The sequence below is a fragment of the Syngnathus scovelli genome, chromosome 10 (genome assembly GCF_024217435.2).
Source record: "Syngnathus scovelli strain Florida chromosome 10, RoL_Ssco_1.2, whole genome shotgun sequence".
NCBI lineage: Eukaryota > Metazoa > Chordata > Actinopteri > Syngnathiformes > Syngnathidae > Syngnathus > Syngnathus scovelli.
The window spans coordinates 9029936-9047874 of NC_090856.1; the positions used below are offsets into that span (position 1 = coordinate 9029936).

The 17939-nt window shown below is 40.2% G+C and overlaps 1 protein-coding gene across 17 annotated transcripts in view; it reads right to left on the reverse strand.

The window, feature by feature from the left end:
• ptprsa (protein tyrosine phosphatase receptor type Sa) overlaps window positions 1-17939 on the reverse strand; it is a 168860-nt gene that overhangs the window by 118368 nt on the left and 32553 nt on the right. For 15 of the 17 annotated variants that reach the window (XM_068652274.1, XM_068652278.1, XM_068652279.1 and 12 more), the window contains 2 exons: window positions 15242-15323; window positions 2318-2425 (listed from right to left, as the gene is read on the reverse strand). The gene's annotated coding sequence lies outside the window, so the exon portion shown is untranslated. Of the gene's footprint in view, window positions 1-2317; window positions 2426-2594; window positions 3053-15241; window positions 15324-17939 lie in introns of those variants that run through there. The other 2 variants (XM_068652275.1, XM_068652276.1) reach the window with 2 other exon arrangements.

Below are 17939 nucleotides of genomic sequence, written 5' to 3' on the forward strand. Positions count from 1 at the left end.
TTTTTGTTGTTGTTTTTTTGCCTGTGAGTGTTTTTGTAAATATGTGATGTTTCTTTGCTCCCTGTGCCAAATTCAGCAGACTCTTTCCCCATTCAATCCCATTGGAAATGGGGTGCAGACAAGCTTCTATTGAGGTAGGGCAAATTTAACAAACAGTTTGCAAAGGAATGATTGCAAGGAAAATGAATTTTGAAACCTAGAGGATAGTCTGACTTGTGTTAACTTGACAAGGAATAGGCATCATATGCGGGGAACAATTCAATTAGCTTTTCCGCCAACTCCTTGGGAAGGAGCTCTGGGGAGGAATCAAAAGTTTTTCCTCCAATAAAACAAGTTTTCAAGGATGCAATGTTCTCACTCTTCCACTCTTCATTACCTCTGCCTGCAAGGCTGGTTCTCATAAATGCATTGATCTGCTATTTCTTTTCATCAAGAGAATAAATAAAAAACAGAATTGTCACGTTGATGGGGCTGTGACAGACAGGAACTCCGCTGAGCGTGGCAGCTTATCCCCTTTTGTCTCTCTTGCCCACTTATTTGACAGTGATCAAGGGTGATAAATTGTTCAATTAAGGGCACATTAAAAATCCAGACAAACGCTTGACACACAAGCCTCTGTGTATGTGGTTTCCATTTGCTGTGAAGGACAAGAGTACTTCTTGCTACTGACAACCAACATGCAACTCTCATCAGAAGACAACTGAATATATTTATACAAGCTAACAGGATGATTGAATGCTGGAATGCAAGAGTGATCAGCTGTGATTAAACAAAAAGGTAAAAAAACAACAACCTCAGTTTAAAAGAAAACATTCTTTGCCTATGCAGTAAAAACCTGGAGGTATCGTTCCTGATCGGGTTCAGTGCCTGACCCTCACATTTGACCTTTCACCATTTCAAAACACTTCTCTGTTGTTTTAATTACAGTCAAGGAAAGACGTAACTGGGTTTGAGCCACTCTCCATGTCAAAGTTGTACCAAATGAGCTGCATTAGTCTTTTTATGGCTTACAGTTGATATTGGGGCAAGACTTGTGTGTAGCCTGAGGAAGGTTTGGCATTAAATGTTATGATCAAATTAAGATCTATTGCAATTCAAATTGCACTCACTAGAATTATTTGCGAGTCAAAAAACCCCGCACAAAAAGCAGGGTCATCTCTGGACTGGGGCTATATCTAAACTTTTATTACAATTTGACCAAAGTTGCTAGTCTCGGGAGCTATGTTTTTTTCAAATCATAATGCACAACTATCATGGAGGTCTATATTGTCCTATGGGGTTTCTAATAGTGCAGAGGGGGAGTAATACTTTTCTGACTTTTCCCTGTCAATGCACACAAAAATATAAAAATATAGAATTACTCTTTCTCTGAAGGAATTGTTTGGCTACAGATACATAATGACTTGCCAAAACATTAAATTATAAGCAGAAACTCAAACCATGTAGTGTACCATAATAATTGGTATAAACTGTTATTGTGTAAGGTCAGTGAATATAAACTATTAAAAATAATGAAAATCTGTGGTTTAAAACACTTTCATCCTATGTTGAGCTCCGAATTATTGTTAAAAACACAAAGCTTGATCATTAAAACAATAAAACCTTTAACCTTTTTCTGGGGGGAAAAAAAAGAAGCAGCCAAAGTATCTCAATTAAAACAAAACAACGGATGTGGGTTTAATGTAACAAGTGTCAACACAATCTTGATCATTATAAAAATTGCACTTTGGACTTTGTTCTGCACAAAAAAATAGGTAACCAAGAATCTAATGCATCCTAATTATAATGAAAAGAATATGGGTTTGATGCAACACACATCAATCAAAAAGTTGCGCATTTTACTCGGACAATCAGCGACCCAATGAAATCTAAACTGGAACTTTGTTTTGATGCATGATGCGGGGTCAATGCTGGTATTTGCATTGTTGAGGTAAATAAACGCTGACACTTTCTAAAGTCTTTCAGGTGGCCTGTTTAAACTCTAATCCCTAATTTTACGGACAAGTCTTTTGGATTTAAAACATGCTTTTTTATGTGCATCAGAAATGGCATGTAAACTGCCTTAAAACAAACAATGAATGGAAAAAGTAAGAAACTTGTGGCAGAGTGAACTTTTTTGACTATCCCATATTTTCACCTTGAGCGCAGTGGACAACTGCGTCCAGCCGTCCACTCAAATTCAGCGAATCAAACGGTCCTCGCCGATGGTTAGATACGATATTATACATGCACATTGTCACCATCAATAACAGTTTCCCATACAAAATCAAAACAAGACATTTAGTGAGTTAATGAGGTGCAAAAAAAGTAAACTTACTTGAACTCCAAATGAAAAAGAGACAACTGGGAAAAGCCTTTAAAATCCGCTGAGTATTCTTTGTCAGTGCGCAGTCGTATTTCTTCAGGAAAAGCGATCGCTTGTATCCTTAGGAAGAAGAAAAAACGGTATAGTGTATTCCACTTTTAAGTCAGGCAACTTATTCCCTAACGAAAGGCGAGTGTAACGTAGATAAACATAATTTCCTTCTCCGATCGGAGGCTCCAAGGCAGAATCTCCTCAGTGAAAGAAACCTAAAAAGTAACACAAAAATAACCTGCAGGGAATCCATGCGCGACAACGCCGCGCGTGGATCTCCAAAACGTCTCCTTTCTGCTTCTTTCGTTATCTCCACGTCGCAGGTTTGCAGTCTTTTCTTCATAAATCCACCTCGCACGGACCGACTGGGGGTTGGGAGACAGGAGTCAAATGCCCTCCTCACCCTCACACTCACCCTCTTCCTCCTCCTTCTCCTCCTCCTCCTCTTCTCTCCCTTTCTGCGACTGAATGAAAATACGTCCTGTGCTGCGTTCATAGGCACCTCATAAACTTCGTCTCCTCCGCTCTCTTCGATTGTAGTCAACGAGTTGGTGCGTTCATGTACGTTCAGTTTCACTTTCAGTTTTAATGATGTACAAGCAAAATTCAAGTAGTGAAGGTATACTTGTTTTTTTTTTTTTTTTCATACTAATACAATTCTTACACTGACTCTCATTACATTCTGCACAAATCTACACGGGCAGTTTGTGTCAGTATTGGGAAGAAAAAGCAAGTTTTTTTAAGATGTTGCAGCACTGGTGTCAGTAAAAATATTTAAAATACAAACTACAAGTATTTAATTTCAAAGTACAGTCAAACCTCGGTTTTCGACCACAATCCGTTCCAGAAGGAGGTTCGAAACGTGAATCGGTCGAATTGCGAATCTATTTTTCCCATTACAAGTAATGGGGAAAAAAATTATCCGTTCCAAGACAAATAAAACCGTTTCCATTTGCGCATTTTTGTCCGATCGCGCAACTGCAGCGCACCGCCGAATGCGCAACCGTAGCGCGCCGCCGACCGCGCAACTGCACCGTGCTAGTCGCATTATTGTGACAGAGCCGTCGCTGAAATTTAGAAAATGTTTTTAAAGTCCTGATGTACTTTCCAAAATTTAAGTTGAACTTAAATTTATTAAGTTAATTTATTCCGATCGCGCAACAGCAGCGCGCCGGGCGCTCACTGTCGCATTGCTTTAAGAGCGTCTTTGTGTTTTAGGATGGCTTCACTGCTCCCACTTGCTTTCTTTGGAGGCATGATTAGGGGTTAATACAATCATCAAAATAACTAAAATACAATAACAAACGGAGTCAGTCGGCATCCGGGCCGCGGGGTCGGGTTTTCTCGGGTCCTTTCGGCTCATCTCGCGAGGTTCGACCTACGAATTTTGTTCGACAACCGAAGCAAAAAATGTCGAATTTTTTGTTCGAATTCCGATTTGTTCGAGAACCGGCTCGTTCGAAAACCGAGGTTTGACTGTATTAGGAAGAAGAAGCAAGTTTTTTTTTGGTTTTTTTTTAAGATGCTGCAGCACTGGTGTCAGTAAAAATATTTAAAATACAAATTACAAGTATTTAATTTCAAAGTAATTCCCTACAGTTTAATTCTTTTTGCCGGTCGTCACTGCCGATTTTTCCTCAGCAGCTTTGTCATCGTGGCCATCTTGATGTTGCACAAATCCAAAACCAATTCCCATGATGACCTCTAAGACTAGACTAAGCCAAGTCTGGTGATTATAGAGGTTTCCCCAGATCAGCAATGTTGTTATTGATTAGGAATTGTCAAATGCTCCGAGCATTGTTAACAGATGTGTTGTCATGGTGCATATAGGAAGCCATGAGTTGTCTCTTGCCTCTTCACATTGAACAAAGCAAACACCGCAGGATACGTGCTAGCTCATCATCTGACCCACAATGAAGTTTAGAGTTGGCTTTGAAATATAGCTTTTGTGACACCAGTCCTGAAACCTTCTGCCACACCAAGATTATAAATATGTAACAGAGGCAACCATAAGTGCTGAGAGAAAAAGTGAACCTTACTCCCCGAATGCTTTAAAAAGCACACCGGTTGGTAGGCTGGCAGCCCAGGATTTTTTATCCAGGCATTCAGCTCTGAACCAGTAAGGAGGGTAGAGCTTTAAGCTAGAAACCCAGTGGTGGCTGGATATAACACCACCATTGCAACTGTTTGGAGTATTTTTTTTGAGTCGAGTGTAATGGAGGTAAGTGTTGGGCAAATATGTGAACCTCAGTCCCTCAGCCACTTTAAGAGGGTGCTGGCTAGTAGGCTTGCAGCGAGAGGCTTTATACTAGTGGTTTAGGGCACTCAACTGGTAAGAATGGTGGTGGTGTGAAATCAGTGGAACAATGGTCCTCAACCCTTTTTCAGTGGTGCACTCCTCATGAAATATTTTTTTTAGCTGAGCACACTTTTAGTGGTGGTGGTGGTGGTGGGGGCTTAAACAGAGTGCTGTGACGGCATTGTCTGATTGATGGAACTTTGGAATTCCATTTGGAAAATTGTTTTTCTTTAAACGAAAAAATATATATTAAAAAATAATTTTAATGAACGCACACGTGCGTACACACACACACACACACACACACACACACACACACGCACACACACACACACACCAAACACAAACTCATGCACACGCACGCACACACACACACACACACACACACACACACACACACACACAAACACACACAAGTGTGCTCCAAGGAGAAGGAATGGGACCTTACTTGGGGGAGGGTAGAGCAGCTCTGATTGGCTGTTTGAATTTGAATTTCACCAGAGACAGCTGTTGTTTGTATTGTCCAGCAAGTAGGAGGTTAGAAAAATAGTGGAGAGTCATGCACAAAATTTTAGTGACTAAAGCATCACAACATTTCCCATCTAAAAATGTAAACAAATAACAGCCATTGTAGCTTAAGAGCCAGAATGTATAAAGGCAAGCTACTTCACATAACACCAAAAATGAAAAAAATATATAAAAATGTTCACCGAACAACACAACCTGGTTGTGAGTGAGTTAATGGAACATATAGGAGCTACAGTACAATCGGGAAAAAAAAATTCAACAGTCTGTAGAGGGAGCCACAATTTATGAGTGCATTAAATGAAAGGCCCAATCCAAGGAGTGCATGGCAATATATTTTGCGTGAACTTTTCGAGGAATGCAGAGGGTAACGGATGGGAAGGGGCCATCTTTACAACGGCAGTCTTTGCAGTTGGCAGTACACCATTCAGAGCCACAAGTCATCCTTTGGTGTCCTCTATCTGCTCTTTATTCAAAAGCCAGCGTCACATGTAACACTCCATAAAGAGGTGCAAAAGGGGTGTGAGGAATCCTAATCAATACTAGCCCCTCCCCCCCCCAAAAAAAAAAAAGTTACGTCGGGTCTGCTGTTGTCTTCTTATTTACACCGAAGCCCCTTATTTAATCTGGCTGGTAAATCTTAGAAGCGAACCACAGGTCTCGCTGTCATTCCCCTGGTGGTGTAAGCCTTAACATGGTAAATTTCACTTTGGTAGGGAAATGCACTCAGTGACCGAGGTTAGTGCTTTGGAAGGATGAAAAGAGCACTTACCGCCTGACATGTGCAATCCATAACAGAATAATGAGACTGCTCTACAGCAGGAGCTCGCTCTCGCGCTACGTTTTGTTTTCCTTGTAAGTGTTCATAAATGCCATGTAAATGCAGAAAGTGGAAGATAGTGAGAGTGCTCAAGGGAGAGTGTTCAATCATTTGCTTCATGTTACAGATTCATGTAACAGCATGTTACTGCGTGAAGATGCTCCCAGTTCAGATAGTGAAACCGCTGGACTCCCTCCTTCATCCGCGATAACCTCAAAAACATATCTTGAGCACTGTGGATCAGGACACGACTGCCAATCCCTGGCTGGTGTGCGTGTGCGTGTGCGCGCGCGTGTGTGTGTGTGTGTGTGTGTGTGTGTGTGTATGTGTGTGTGTGTGTGTGTATGTTTTTATACTGTATGTGCCCTGCAATTGGCCGGCGGCTAGTCTAGGTTATATCCCGCCACTCGCCAAACGTCAACTGGAATAGATTCCAGTAACCCTAAAAAGGACAAACGGTATAGAAAATGGACACAATGTTTCATTTATCATCATTCTATGACACTATAACTGAGTATACTGTATTTTCCGGACTATAAGGCACACCTAAAAACCTGAAATTTTCTCAAAAGCCGACAGTGCGCCTTATAGTCCGGTGCGCCTTATATATGGACCAAATTCCTAAATTTAAATTGGCCCGAAGCATTGTGTCATGAAATCAATCATAAGTGGCCCGCTGAAGACTATGAATCATGAATCAAAAAGACTATGGATCATTATTTTGTGATTATAAAGTAATTTGTTGCGTCTGAAGTTGAAATAAAAAAGATAAAATGGAGAATGATTTCATTTGGATTAAAAATCTGACATGATGCATTAATGGTGCACTGTATAGTCCGGTGCGCCTTATATAAGGACAAAGTTTTAAAATGGGCCATTCATTGAAGGTGCCCCTTATAGTCCGGTGCGCCTTATAGTCCGTAAAATACGGTACATGTTTCAGTTAAGGTGCCTCAGAAAAGAAAACAAAAAAAGGAACTCAGATTACAAAACTAATAGCTAAAAGGTCAAGTTGTTGACCACAAGGTGAGTAACCTTAGTGAAGTCAGGTCTGGACTACACAAAGACTATTGCTTCGTTTCTTATTGTCCTGTTGTTTTCCGCCCGTTTATCAATGTCACCCATAGGCGATGACGCACAATCACCTCTGATAGCAGGAGGCCATTGCTCACGCTGTCTCTGGAGGCGACAACCTGCTTCCAGAATTCATTCTGCTAGACATTACATCACCTCATCCAAAAACACAAGCATGTGTCAGTCTATCAATCATTACATTCATGTGGCCAAATAAGTCATCTTAAAGTACTCTTAGATAATTAGATGTAATTATCCTAAATAATGTTCAACTATCGGATGATGAAATATACATTTAAGTTTGCATCGGACTAGTAATATTCAGATAAAATTATACAAATCCATAAGAAACTATTTGGATGTCTTGGCGATATGCATATTACACGGGCCAATATTTTACATATTTTTTTATTTACTTACCGATTACGTATATTTTTGAGGTTGGTACGGTTGTGGCTTTACTCTCATACAGGCACACACAAACACACGCAGTACACACTTTACACAAACACTGGACAGAAACAGCGACAGACTGATGGCTATTAGAGTGCAACGATGCTCCCTCTTATCTCCCACTGTGATAGAGATCTACAAAGCGCTTGGGAGAGATTATAAATTCATTACCTTGATACACAAGTGAACACTAGGATAGACAGGAGTGTGACAACAGAGATGGGAGAGCACAGCAAGGGCACTGGGAGGGGCAAGGATGCAACACTGCAGGAATAGAATAAAAGATGACATAGCTCCCTTCAAATAATGATGTAAGGTGCTTTGTTTGTTTGTTTGTTTGTTTGTTTGTTTGTTTGTTTGTTTGTTTGTTTGTTTGTTTGTTTGTTTGTTTGTTTGTTCACTTTGCTTGTTTGTGCCATATTTAATACAAACGACTACAATCATTTAATATAATTTTGTATCTAAAGTAATGCACTGGAATTTGCAGAAAACATGAAAGTTATGTAATTATAGTTGTGATTTTTTTGATGCAAACTATGGTTGTATAATGATGTTATGATTATTATTATTATTATTATCTATTATTATTATTATTATTTATTAGCAGTGTTACTGTCGATAAGGATTAAAATCTATAATTACAAATTCTACCTAGTGTTGGTGGCGTCCTTAAGGACTTCATGTCATAAAAGCATTCACTGCAGATATTGCATGACTTAATTTTAATATACTTTGATCTTCCCGGCTTAGAAATAAGATTCTGTTCTGTGTCAACACAATGTTGAATTGTAAAACACTTTCAAACACTGTTTGGTTGAAACATTTTGAAATAACTACTACTGTGATGAGCATGTCAAAAAAAAAAAAAAAACCTGACAGAATAAGGAATTGTAAAGATTTGTTCTTCTTTGTGGTCCAGTGATGCATTATTACTTTATGTGTAAGCTGCGTGTATGTAGCATCCTTTGAATCCTTTGAAGGTACACGACTTGTGCTTTCAGTCTTTTGTACTTGCTCATGCCTCAAAGTGATTTTCAACGTAGCTTTTGGGGTCACCAAGTGTGCTCATGCTGTGCGCAGAAATAACCATGCCTTTCAGCAACTACACATGCACATGTATGGTAAGGGTGCACATGCACTTCCCTACCACAGAGATGCAGCCGAGGTTGATACTGATGAGTGATGCCAGAGGTGGTTTTCTACCAACCTCTTTGCTGGCTCACTAATGGTTTCCTCACTGGCTCGGCTCACCGACTTGCTGCTTCTCAGCCTTATTTGGTAGAAGGGAAGTGTAGAGGGGGGTGGCAGCAGGGTAGTGAAGGGGGAACAGTGGTGCTCTGTTTACATGGAGGGTCAGGGGGTCAGAGTACCAGTCTGCCATGGAGTAAACCCAGAACAGTAAAAGACAGCAAGAGACCAGGCAAGTCTGCTCCATTGGATGGATTAGGGAGGATTTACTTTGTGATTGAGCATCTGTTATAATAAGTAAGATTCCGTGGGTAGATAACGGTACATGTTTTGGAGAAGCCCCGCGGTAGGGGGGTAGGGTGGGTGGGGGCAGGTAATTTCCACATAACGTTTGCTCATTCCATGATTTATTTATTTAAATATTTATATATTTTTGCTCCGGGGGCCTTGAATAGTTGAGCGGAGGTAGAAAGGAAATTAAAGGCAACCATCCTTATAGTTTTGCTCTTGTCCGCTTGACTGCCTGCATGCCTGCTTGCTTGTCTGCCTGTGTTCCCTGGGCAATGTTTATGCTGTGCCCTGCCCAGGACAGAATAGATTCGCCCACACAGCACTGTGCTCTCAACCAGAACTTAAGTAGGTATGGCAAGCTCGAGCCACAGTCTCATTCACGCTCATTCCTCTGGATTAAGTCCGATGGCCTGAGGAAACACGGCACTGGCTACATTAATAGACCCAAAGATAGCATCTCCACACCCCACCCTCTATATATACATATCCCTGCCATTTGTGTGAGGAGCCATAAAAGTTTGTTTATTTCTCCCTGAGTTTCACAGGCTAGGACTGACTACTTGGGGAACTTGAAACTGCTAAGTTGCTGAATTTCTAAAGGTCTCCATGGTGATGTGAAATGCCAAGCAAAGATGGGTTCACATTCAGTATAACACGTCTGAATTGATGAAGCAATTCTGCTGACGTAAAGAAAAAAAAAAAGTGGATGATTTCCAAGAGGGCAGCACAGTGGGCCAGCGGTTTGCTGTGTCACCTCACAGCAAGAAGGTCTCAGTTCTGATCCCGGGCTGGAAACTTTGTGTGGTAATAATTGCATTCTGCCTTCTGCCCACAGTACATGTTAAGGTACCTGAATATGTGTAAATGTCAATGATTGTATATGTCTGAATTCAAGGCGAGCAAAATTATTAGTTGACATTTGTTAACCAGCAAAACAAACTAAATACCCGTCTCTGACGTAACCCGGATTATTTGTTTTCTTCACGTTCTACTCTTCGTCACAATTTATATGAGCCAATTAGTGGACTGCAGTGTGTGTAGCTCAAGCCTACACGAGTGACCCATGATGTACAAATGCAATTAGTACAGCCCTAAAATTGACTGATGGCCTGCTCAGCACTCAATGTAGAGGTACTGTGTGTTGACATGCAAACAAATTACTGTATTTTCCGCACTATAAGGCGCACTGGATTATAAAGCGCACCTTCAATGAATGGCCCATTTTAAAACTTTGTCCACATATAAGGCGCACTGGATTATAAAGTGCATAGAATAAATAACTCAACGTTGCTCAAACGTTAATGCAATCACAATATAGTAACATTCGAAATAGTGAAAACAATAACAATATATCAATAACTCAACGTTGCTCAAACGTTAATATGACACAACACACAAAATAAACACGTAATTCTTACTTTAATAAATTAGTCCTCATCCACGAATCCATATTGGTCCATATATAAGGCGCACTGAATTATAAAGCGCACTGTCGGTTTTTGAGAAAATTGGAGGTTTTTAGGTGCGCCTTATAGTGCGGAAAATACAGTAATATAAATACTATAAAAATGTATACTATAATACTATAAAAAAACAATTCTAACCCTTTCCCACAAAGATGACAATGTTGTTTCAATACAAACACCTCCACAAACAACAGCGCTGTAAACACTGCAACATCCAAGCCACAACTGTAGTTGATCTTGGCGTTGTGGTCCACCAAAATGAAAAGTAAAAACTCTATACTATAGTGCATACCTTCTCAAATTTTGCAGAGCGGTTTTACGACGGTTTCTCCAGCAAGGCTACTTTTCTCTACATAATGAGGGTTGCACGGACGCAGTGTGTAGTGACGCCAGTGTTGCGATGATGCTGATAGAAGCTCACAAGGCACATTAACCAGCTGATAGCAGTGCGCTGCGAGAACACAGTGTCTCTGGATGCCAGCTGTAAAGATTAGCAGAGCTTTGTTTAATTGCGCTGCTAACATCCTGGAAGCCACTCGAGAGTTAACTGTTCTCCTTCCCTTATAAACTGTCTTTAAAGCTCAGTCAGTGGTTGCCGTTACTTGTTCATTCAAACACAGAGTCCTGAGCAATTTGCTAGAAGCTTAAAGAGCTATGTGCTATGGCCATTTAAGGCACAAGTATTCACAGGAGCTAAGGTGTACAACCCCAGGGGAAAAAAACCCCAAAATGCAGCAACAAAAACGTTTGGCAATTGGCCTCAATTTTACTGCATGTTGAAATTGATTTGATGTTGTAATCCAAAAATAAAAAAGGTCCCCATAAAAACCCCAACAGTGCCCCTTTGAGGCAGAGTGATACATCAGCCAACTGACCCAAATTGCCTTAGTTAGCGCCAACTCACCAGTTGGGGTAAACAACATCAAACATTAGAGTCACTGAACTTTGATCCAATTACATGTTTTCCTGCCTCTTAAACCACAACAAAAATGCACAATAAATCAGACAGTAATGTGCATCCTTCATCTGTACATCACTAAAGTTTCCCCACTGCAGGCTAAGCGATCAGTAGTAACGAGAGCTCTCGTGTTGTCCCGATTTAAAAAAGAGGTGTTTAAAATTTGACACATTTGTCTGACATGTATTGCAGACAATTTATTGTTTGTTACAACAAAACTTCGCAGGATCATTTACCCATTACATGACTCACGCTTCCATTTTTTTCCCTTTGGAGGCAGTTATAACCCTCAACGGCAATAATATAATGTGTAAAAAATGTGACTGTAAATACGTACCGTAATTTTCGGACGCGTTTTTTTCATAGTTTGGGTGGGGGGGGGCGAATTATATATGTTTTTTTTTCACAAATTTTTACTTGATCATTAACACATCACTTACAAGTATAGTTGACCACTTCACATGTTATTTTTAGTATAGTTGATCACTTCACATGCTTTTATATCTTTACCTTGAACATATTCAAAACATAAAATCAAATAAAGCAATTAACACTTTAAAGCTCCATATCCAAGTCCACTGTCTGCTGTATGCATACTTGCTCCATTTTTGCTCCTCTTATATTTATTATGTTATTTGTTTATTTATTATTTATTCATCACTTTTATTTATTCATTGTTTGTGCCTTCTTGGGTTTTTTTTTTGTGTTGTTTACTTGTATGCATATTGTGTACGATGTCTTGTCACCGTGGGATAGTGGAAACGTAATTTCGATCTCTTTGTGTGTCTTGGCATATGAAGAAATTGACAATAAAGCAGACTTTGACTTTGATGAAACAACCAAATAGACAAAACAAAAAAACTATATCTGAAAAAAATTATATTTTCAGACGAAACTGGATGAGGGCGCTCTAAATGGGAAGGGCTTAAGAAAAATGGCACCAAAAAGAAACTCATATTTTGCAGGTAACAAACTTCAAGTTGTAAAATATGTAGCCGCAAACAGTAATCGAGCAGAAGAAAGAAAGTTTGGAGAACCGTGATGTTCCAAAGCATTACTGTAATTTGAATTTCAAGTGACGTCAGTGGGACGGCACGGCGCGGCGCGGTGGTTGTTTACATAAAGGACAAACGTACCCATGTACGTACTACCGGCATCATTAGCGGCTTTGTTTTATTATGGCTTTTACGGACGCCCGGTCCTGAGCTCTCGTTCACCTCCATGGATCGAAGTCGGGGGCCGGCGCTCGGCCGGGTGGCTGTCCGCGGACGGTGCATGGGGCTCGGACATGGCTTTTACGCACGCCCGGTCCTATTGTATGGAGCTCTCTTCTACATCGGTGGCTGGAAGTCCACGCCGCCACACGCTTGGAAGTTTGTTTTGTTAAATAAAGAGCCATTTACCAAACCCACGTCTTTCCTTGTACTTTGTTAACGCTACAATATAGTTATATAGTAGATCTGTGGAATAACGACGAGGCTGACGTCAGGGCGCACGCGCGGCGTTGTTGACAAAGGACGAGGAATTTGATCGATGGATTTAATGATTTAAAGTGCACAGATGGTTTGATAATATTGCTTATATAATAGTTATTTGAAATATAATTTATATATCAGTATAAGTGCCTGTGGAATATTTTGAATTGCAAGCGCCGTCAGCCGCGCGCACCCATTGTTGACAAAGAACGATTGATGGATTTAATGAATTGGAGTGACACCGATGGTTTTATAAACATGTTATTTATGTAATAGTTTTCTTTAATAACTCTATATGTTACGTCAGGCCCGTTCTCAGCTCTTTGTTTGTGTTTGTCACGTTAGCATACCTATCGTTTAGCCTGTTGTTGCTATCGTTTAGCCTGTTATTGCTTGTTCATGACTGTTCTTGGTGTGGGATTTTGTCGAATAAATTGCCCCCCAAAATGCGACTTATATATGGGGTTTTTCTTCACTTTTTGGGGCATGTTATGGCTGGTGCAACTTATACTCTGGAGCGATTTATAGTCCGAAAATTACGGTATATACCTTTTGAATGTACCTGACTGGGGGAGTCATACACAAGTTCCGGTTTGTTCAGATTAAAAAAATAAAATAAATAAATGTTACCAATAATACATACACTCACGCACACACACTAGAACTCACTTAACTTTTATGACAAATGACAAACGCTTAATGTGGATTTGGGTGACATTGGACCTCACACATCTCACAATGCTTTTTATGCTAAATGGAGGTCTATCTTTCAAAGTGCTTTGATTTCTGCACGATATAATACTGGGTTAAACTCTGAGATTTGGAGCAACTTCAGAAAATTCACACTTTGATTGCACAAGCTCGAAGGCGTTTGATGCACATTTTTAGCAGTAAATTCCAGGATGTTCCAATATAGTGGGTCTAGTTAACAAGCTGGTAGTTCCTGACTGGAGCGGAGATGAGAAGCACATAGAGTTGTGATGGTTGGCCCTACATCTGCTCTGACACACAGTTCCTCCACCTCGTCTACAGTTCGTGATTGTGAAAAGCTCTGCCAACAGGACTTAGAATCAAGCGATGGTGTACCCAATGAGAAAAGAGTGTATTAAACGGCAGTAGAGTCACTCTTAGAAGAGACAGTAATTCAACTCAAAATGAAACTATCTACTCTACCGTGCAAAGTGGAATGCGAATAGTTTTCCAACCCAACCAAGAAATATGCAGTGATATATATCTGAAGGACAAAGGACTTCTTTAAGTGTCAGTGACAAAGAAAAAAAAATAGCTAGATCTGTAGAAGCTCTGTAGCTCTGTTCTACACTCCTATGTGAAAGCCATCCTCTTTAAAGACCACCAATGTGCAATATTGGATGACAGAAAAGCTGCAGTGCAGGCAGAGGTCCTCAAAGCTATTTGGCAGTGACAGGTGGATGATAGTGCACGCTGAGCCTGGGCTCGCCTGTCAATATGAATGGAAAGGCTCAGCGCAAACAATTGGGCAAAGGTGACAGTTTGTCACACATCAATCTGTGGAAATCATTAGGGAGAAAGAATATATTTTCAATAAATCTTAACTGTTACCTGGGGTTTTGGAAATTGCAATTATGGTCAAGGGCAATGTGTTCCCGTGAACAGGATGTTGTCCACCTATCTGCTTCCTCAGCCACTTGTGTCTTGTCCAGGTTTAATACTTTTTATTTTTGTGATTACTACTGCTCACAGGTTTTGCCTCCCTGCTTCCTTGCACTTGGATCCTCACCACTCCACCATGCAAACCTTAAACCCGGACAGAATATACACCATTGTTATACCAAAAAAAAAAAAACAATTGTGATATCTATTTTCTATTTCCAAGTCCAAAATGTATGATTAGAAAATGTCTCACTTTATACCGTCATATGACATACTTGCACTGATTTATATACTTTTACAAATTCGAGTCAAGGGATCAATGAATTGCCAGATCCAGAAGATAGTACTGTTTCAGACCCAGGTATAATTCTTAAATCAAAGTCACATGGCTGTCACACTATCTGAAAAAATAATCCCAAGGATCATAAAAACCTTCTTTCCCCCCCCCCCCCCCCCCCAAATAGGATTATCCTACACTGTGGCTATTGCAGGTTTAAAACAGGAGCGGCAATAGCGGAGTGGAATGGTTTCTACAATAGAAGAAATATGAAAAAAATTAATGGTGACATTAAAAAAAACTACAAAAACAAACACTCCTAAAAACTATGGAAAGGTCTTTTGAAAAACACTATAATCCCTATAGAGAAGAAAATCTCTTCTCTAAAATGGTGGCAAACTGTGCATAAATGCAGGACCCCACTTACCACTGGCTTGTTTTCAAAAGGTCTTGAACGTCATATCTTCAGCTACTCCAGCAGCTTCTTCTTGTTACTTGCTCACGCGTACCTTTAAAGTCGAGAAATTGGAGGAGGGAGAGGGGGAAAACAGGGAAAATGAAAGAGAAACATTAATGAAAGAGACTAGTAAATGAAGTGCTTTTTTTCAAGTGGTGGGTGGAGGGAAGTCGACAAACGCTGAGATGAGTTTATCTCTCATTCTCTCTCCTGGCCCTTTGTGACCACAGCACGGCGGTTCTCAGGCAAAGAGGAGACTTGGTGCTGATTGCCAGAGAGTTGCAGAGCAAATCTACATAAAATCCCTGCGGGTTTTTTTTTTTTTTGTTTGATCATTTTCTCCTTCACATCTCTAACGAGCCAGGTCTGAAAATGTCAATATACTGTATGTACGTGCACAATTGTTGTGTAGCCTATGTTTAAATGTGATCAATGCCTTATTGAGCAGTGTTTTCTTGCAAAACAAAAATAGGCAATATCAATCAAGCCTCATTTGATTTGAAAGTAAAACTCTCAGATCTGGATCTTTGTCCATGTCACCCAATGTGGAGCCTTTACAAAGGTCAGAAGAGCTCAGCAGTGATGAGTTTCCTCCAGGATAATATTATGAATATCATTTATGGAATACTCAACAGGGGCATGTTTGAGTAATATGAATGCTGAGTCTTCTGCGTTCATACAAGATTCATCAGTGGCCATGATCCAGTTTTCCCCAGGGTATTACAAAGAACTGCATGTGAAAACATTTCGCTCTTGTATGATGCTGACTCTCAGGTGCTTTACCAAAAAACATATTTAGAATATTTATTTGTTCCCATTGACGATTGACATGAGTTTCAGTTTTGCACCTCATGTTACTCGATCCAAAGCGCAGACTTTGAATTGGGATTCATTGAAGCTATTATTTTGCATATAGCAAAAAGGTGATTGACGCTCAAGAAAGTGTCCCTGTAATTTTTGTCAATTGAGTAGAAGTAAAAACAACACTAATCCTTACCCCCAGGGGAGCACAGTACTTGTACACTTACAGTTTAGTCGTCTGCAGACAGGTATAATATATATATCTGAAACTTCTCTACCCTTTCTATTTTTGGGTTTACATAGTCTCCCAGCATCCTCAGTGGGCATCATTACCTCAGTGGTCAACATTCTGATGGGCCACAGGGGTCATGTTAGTGCTTGCTGGCCAATCAGACCCTAACAGGTTGGCTCCAGCGCAATCTAATGGTGCATTGTCTACAGGCCAGGAGAGAGTAGGTACAGGTGAATGGATGTGTGTGTGCGTGTGTGTGTGTGTGCGTGCGCGCGTGCGCGCGTGTATGTGCATGTGGCGTTTGTTTGGGACAATGATATTGGCACGAATGGAGGTGAAAATAGAAAAGTATTTGCTGTGAAAACTATTGAAAAGGTAACTAAATTCGTGGCTGTACCTACACGTAAGTTCAAATATGTGAGAGGGAGGAAAACATGATCTGCAATCCTCCCACATGCTTGGCTGCTAAGACAAGCGCAGGGGAATTTGTTTAATGTACAGCATTTATTCAGTGCACACACGCTGTCGTACTACCGCTTCCTCCGCTGCATGAGACACTCCCTTGGCCAGGCAAGTCGCCATTAATCAACCACAATGACGGCTTGGCGGAATAGCAAGGAAGCTAAAAAGTCATTCTAAAGCCACATCGAAGAAAACAGAAAAGTGCCCTGGCATCGAAACAATAGCATGTAGGTGGGATCAAACAGCTCAAAGTCTCAGCAAGACTCTCAGTTCTTGCTGTGGATTTAGGGGGCTGGCTGTACAGTTATTTGCTCCTCTCGTGTGGATAGCAGTTTGTTTTCTCATGACCCTGCAACATATTGGCGTTGTGTTTAGTCACCTTGCTGTGACAGATGGCCAAGCATCATGGTGCATGGCAAATTGGGAAATGAAATGCGTGCCCGGAGATGATTTTGTTCATTTTTCTTTTTCAGCGACATGACCACATACATGACATTATGGCTTTCAATGAGCATGTTGGCAATGGCCTAGATACTGTAAATCCCAGTCTTTGGCCTTTGTGTTCAAAGTTCAAAGCAGCCAAACAGTCAATACTTAATTAATTATAAAATAATATAATATAATATAATAATTAATACAATCTTATATTACTATAATATAATATGAATAATAATTAATACAATCTTATATTACTATAAAATAATAAGAATAATTAATACAATCTTATATTACTATAATATAATGTGAATAATAATTAATACAGTCTTAGATTACTACAGTCATTTTGAAAAAAATCATAAAATGAGAAGCAAACACTGCACAAACACCCAACAGGTCTGGAAAACAAATAGTACATTTAAACTTTAAACTTTGTGTTGCTTTTTTTGCTTCCGTCTGTGGTGTTTAGTTCATTTTTGTTCATTTTTGTTGCACTCAACTGTCATTTGGTCAAACTCTAATATCAATCACTAATTGTCACCACAGGGCAAGGGATGTGAGAACAGTGGACTCAAGAGAGACCATAATCCAAGTTTGGGATAAGACACGGATGGAGAAATGTAAATTTGATGGGACACTTTGAGAGGAGAGAATACAGGAGAGGCGTGGGAGGCAGAGGAGAAGGCTGAGGGGGTAATGAGCTGGCAGAGTGAGGTAAGCGCAACAAAGATAAAA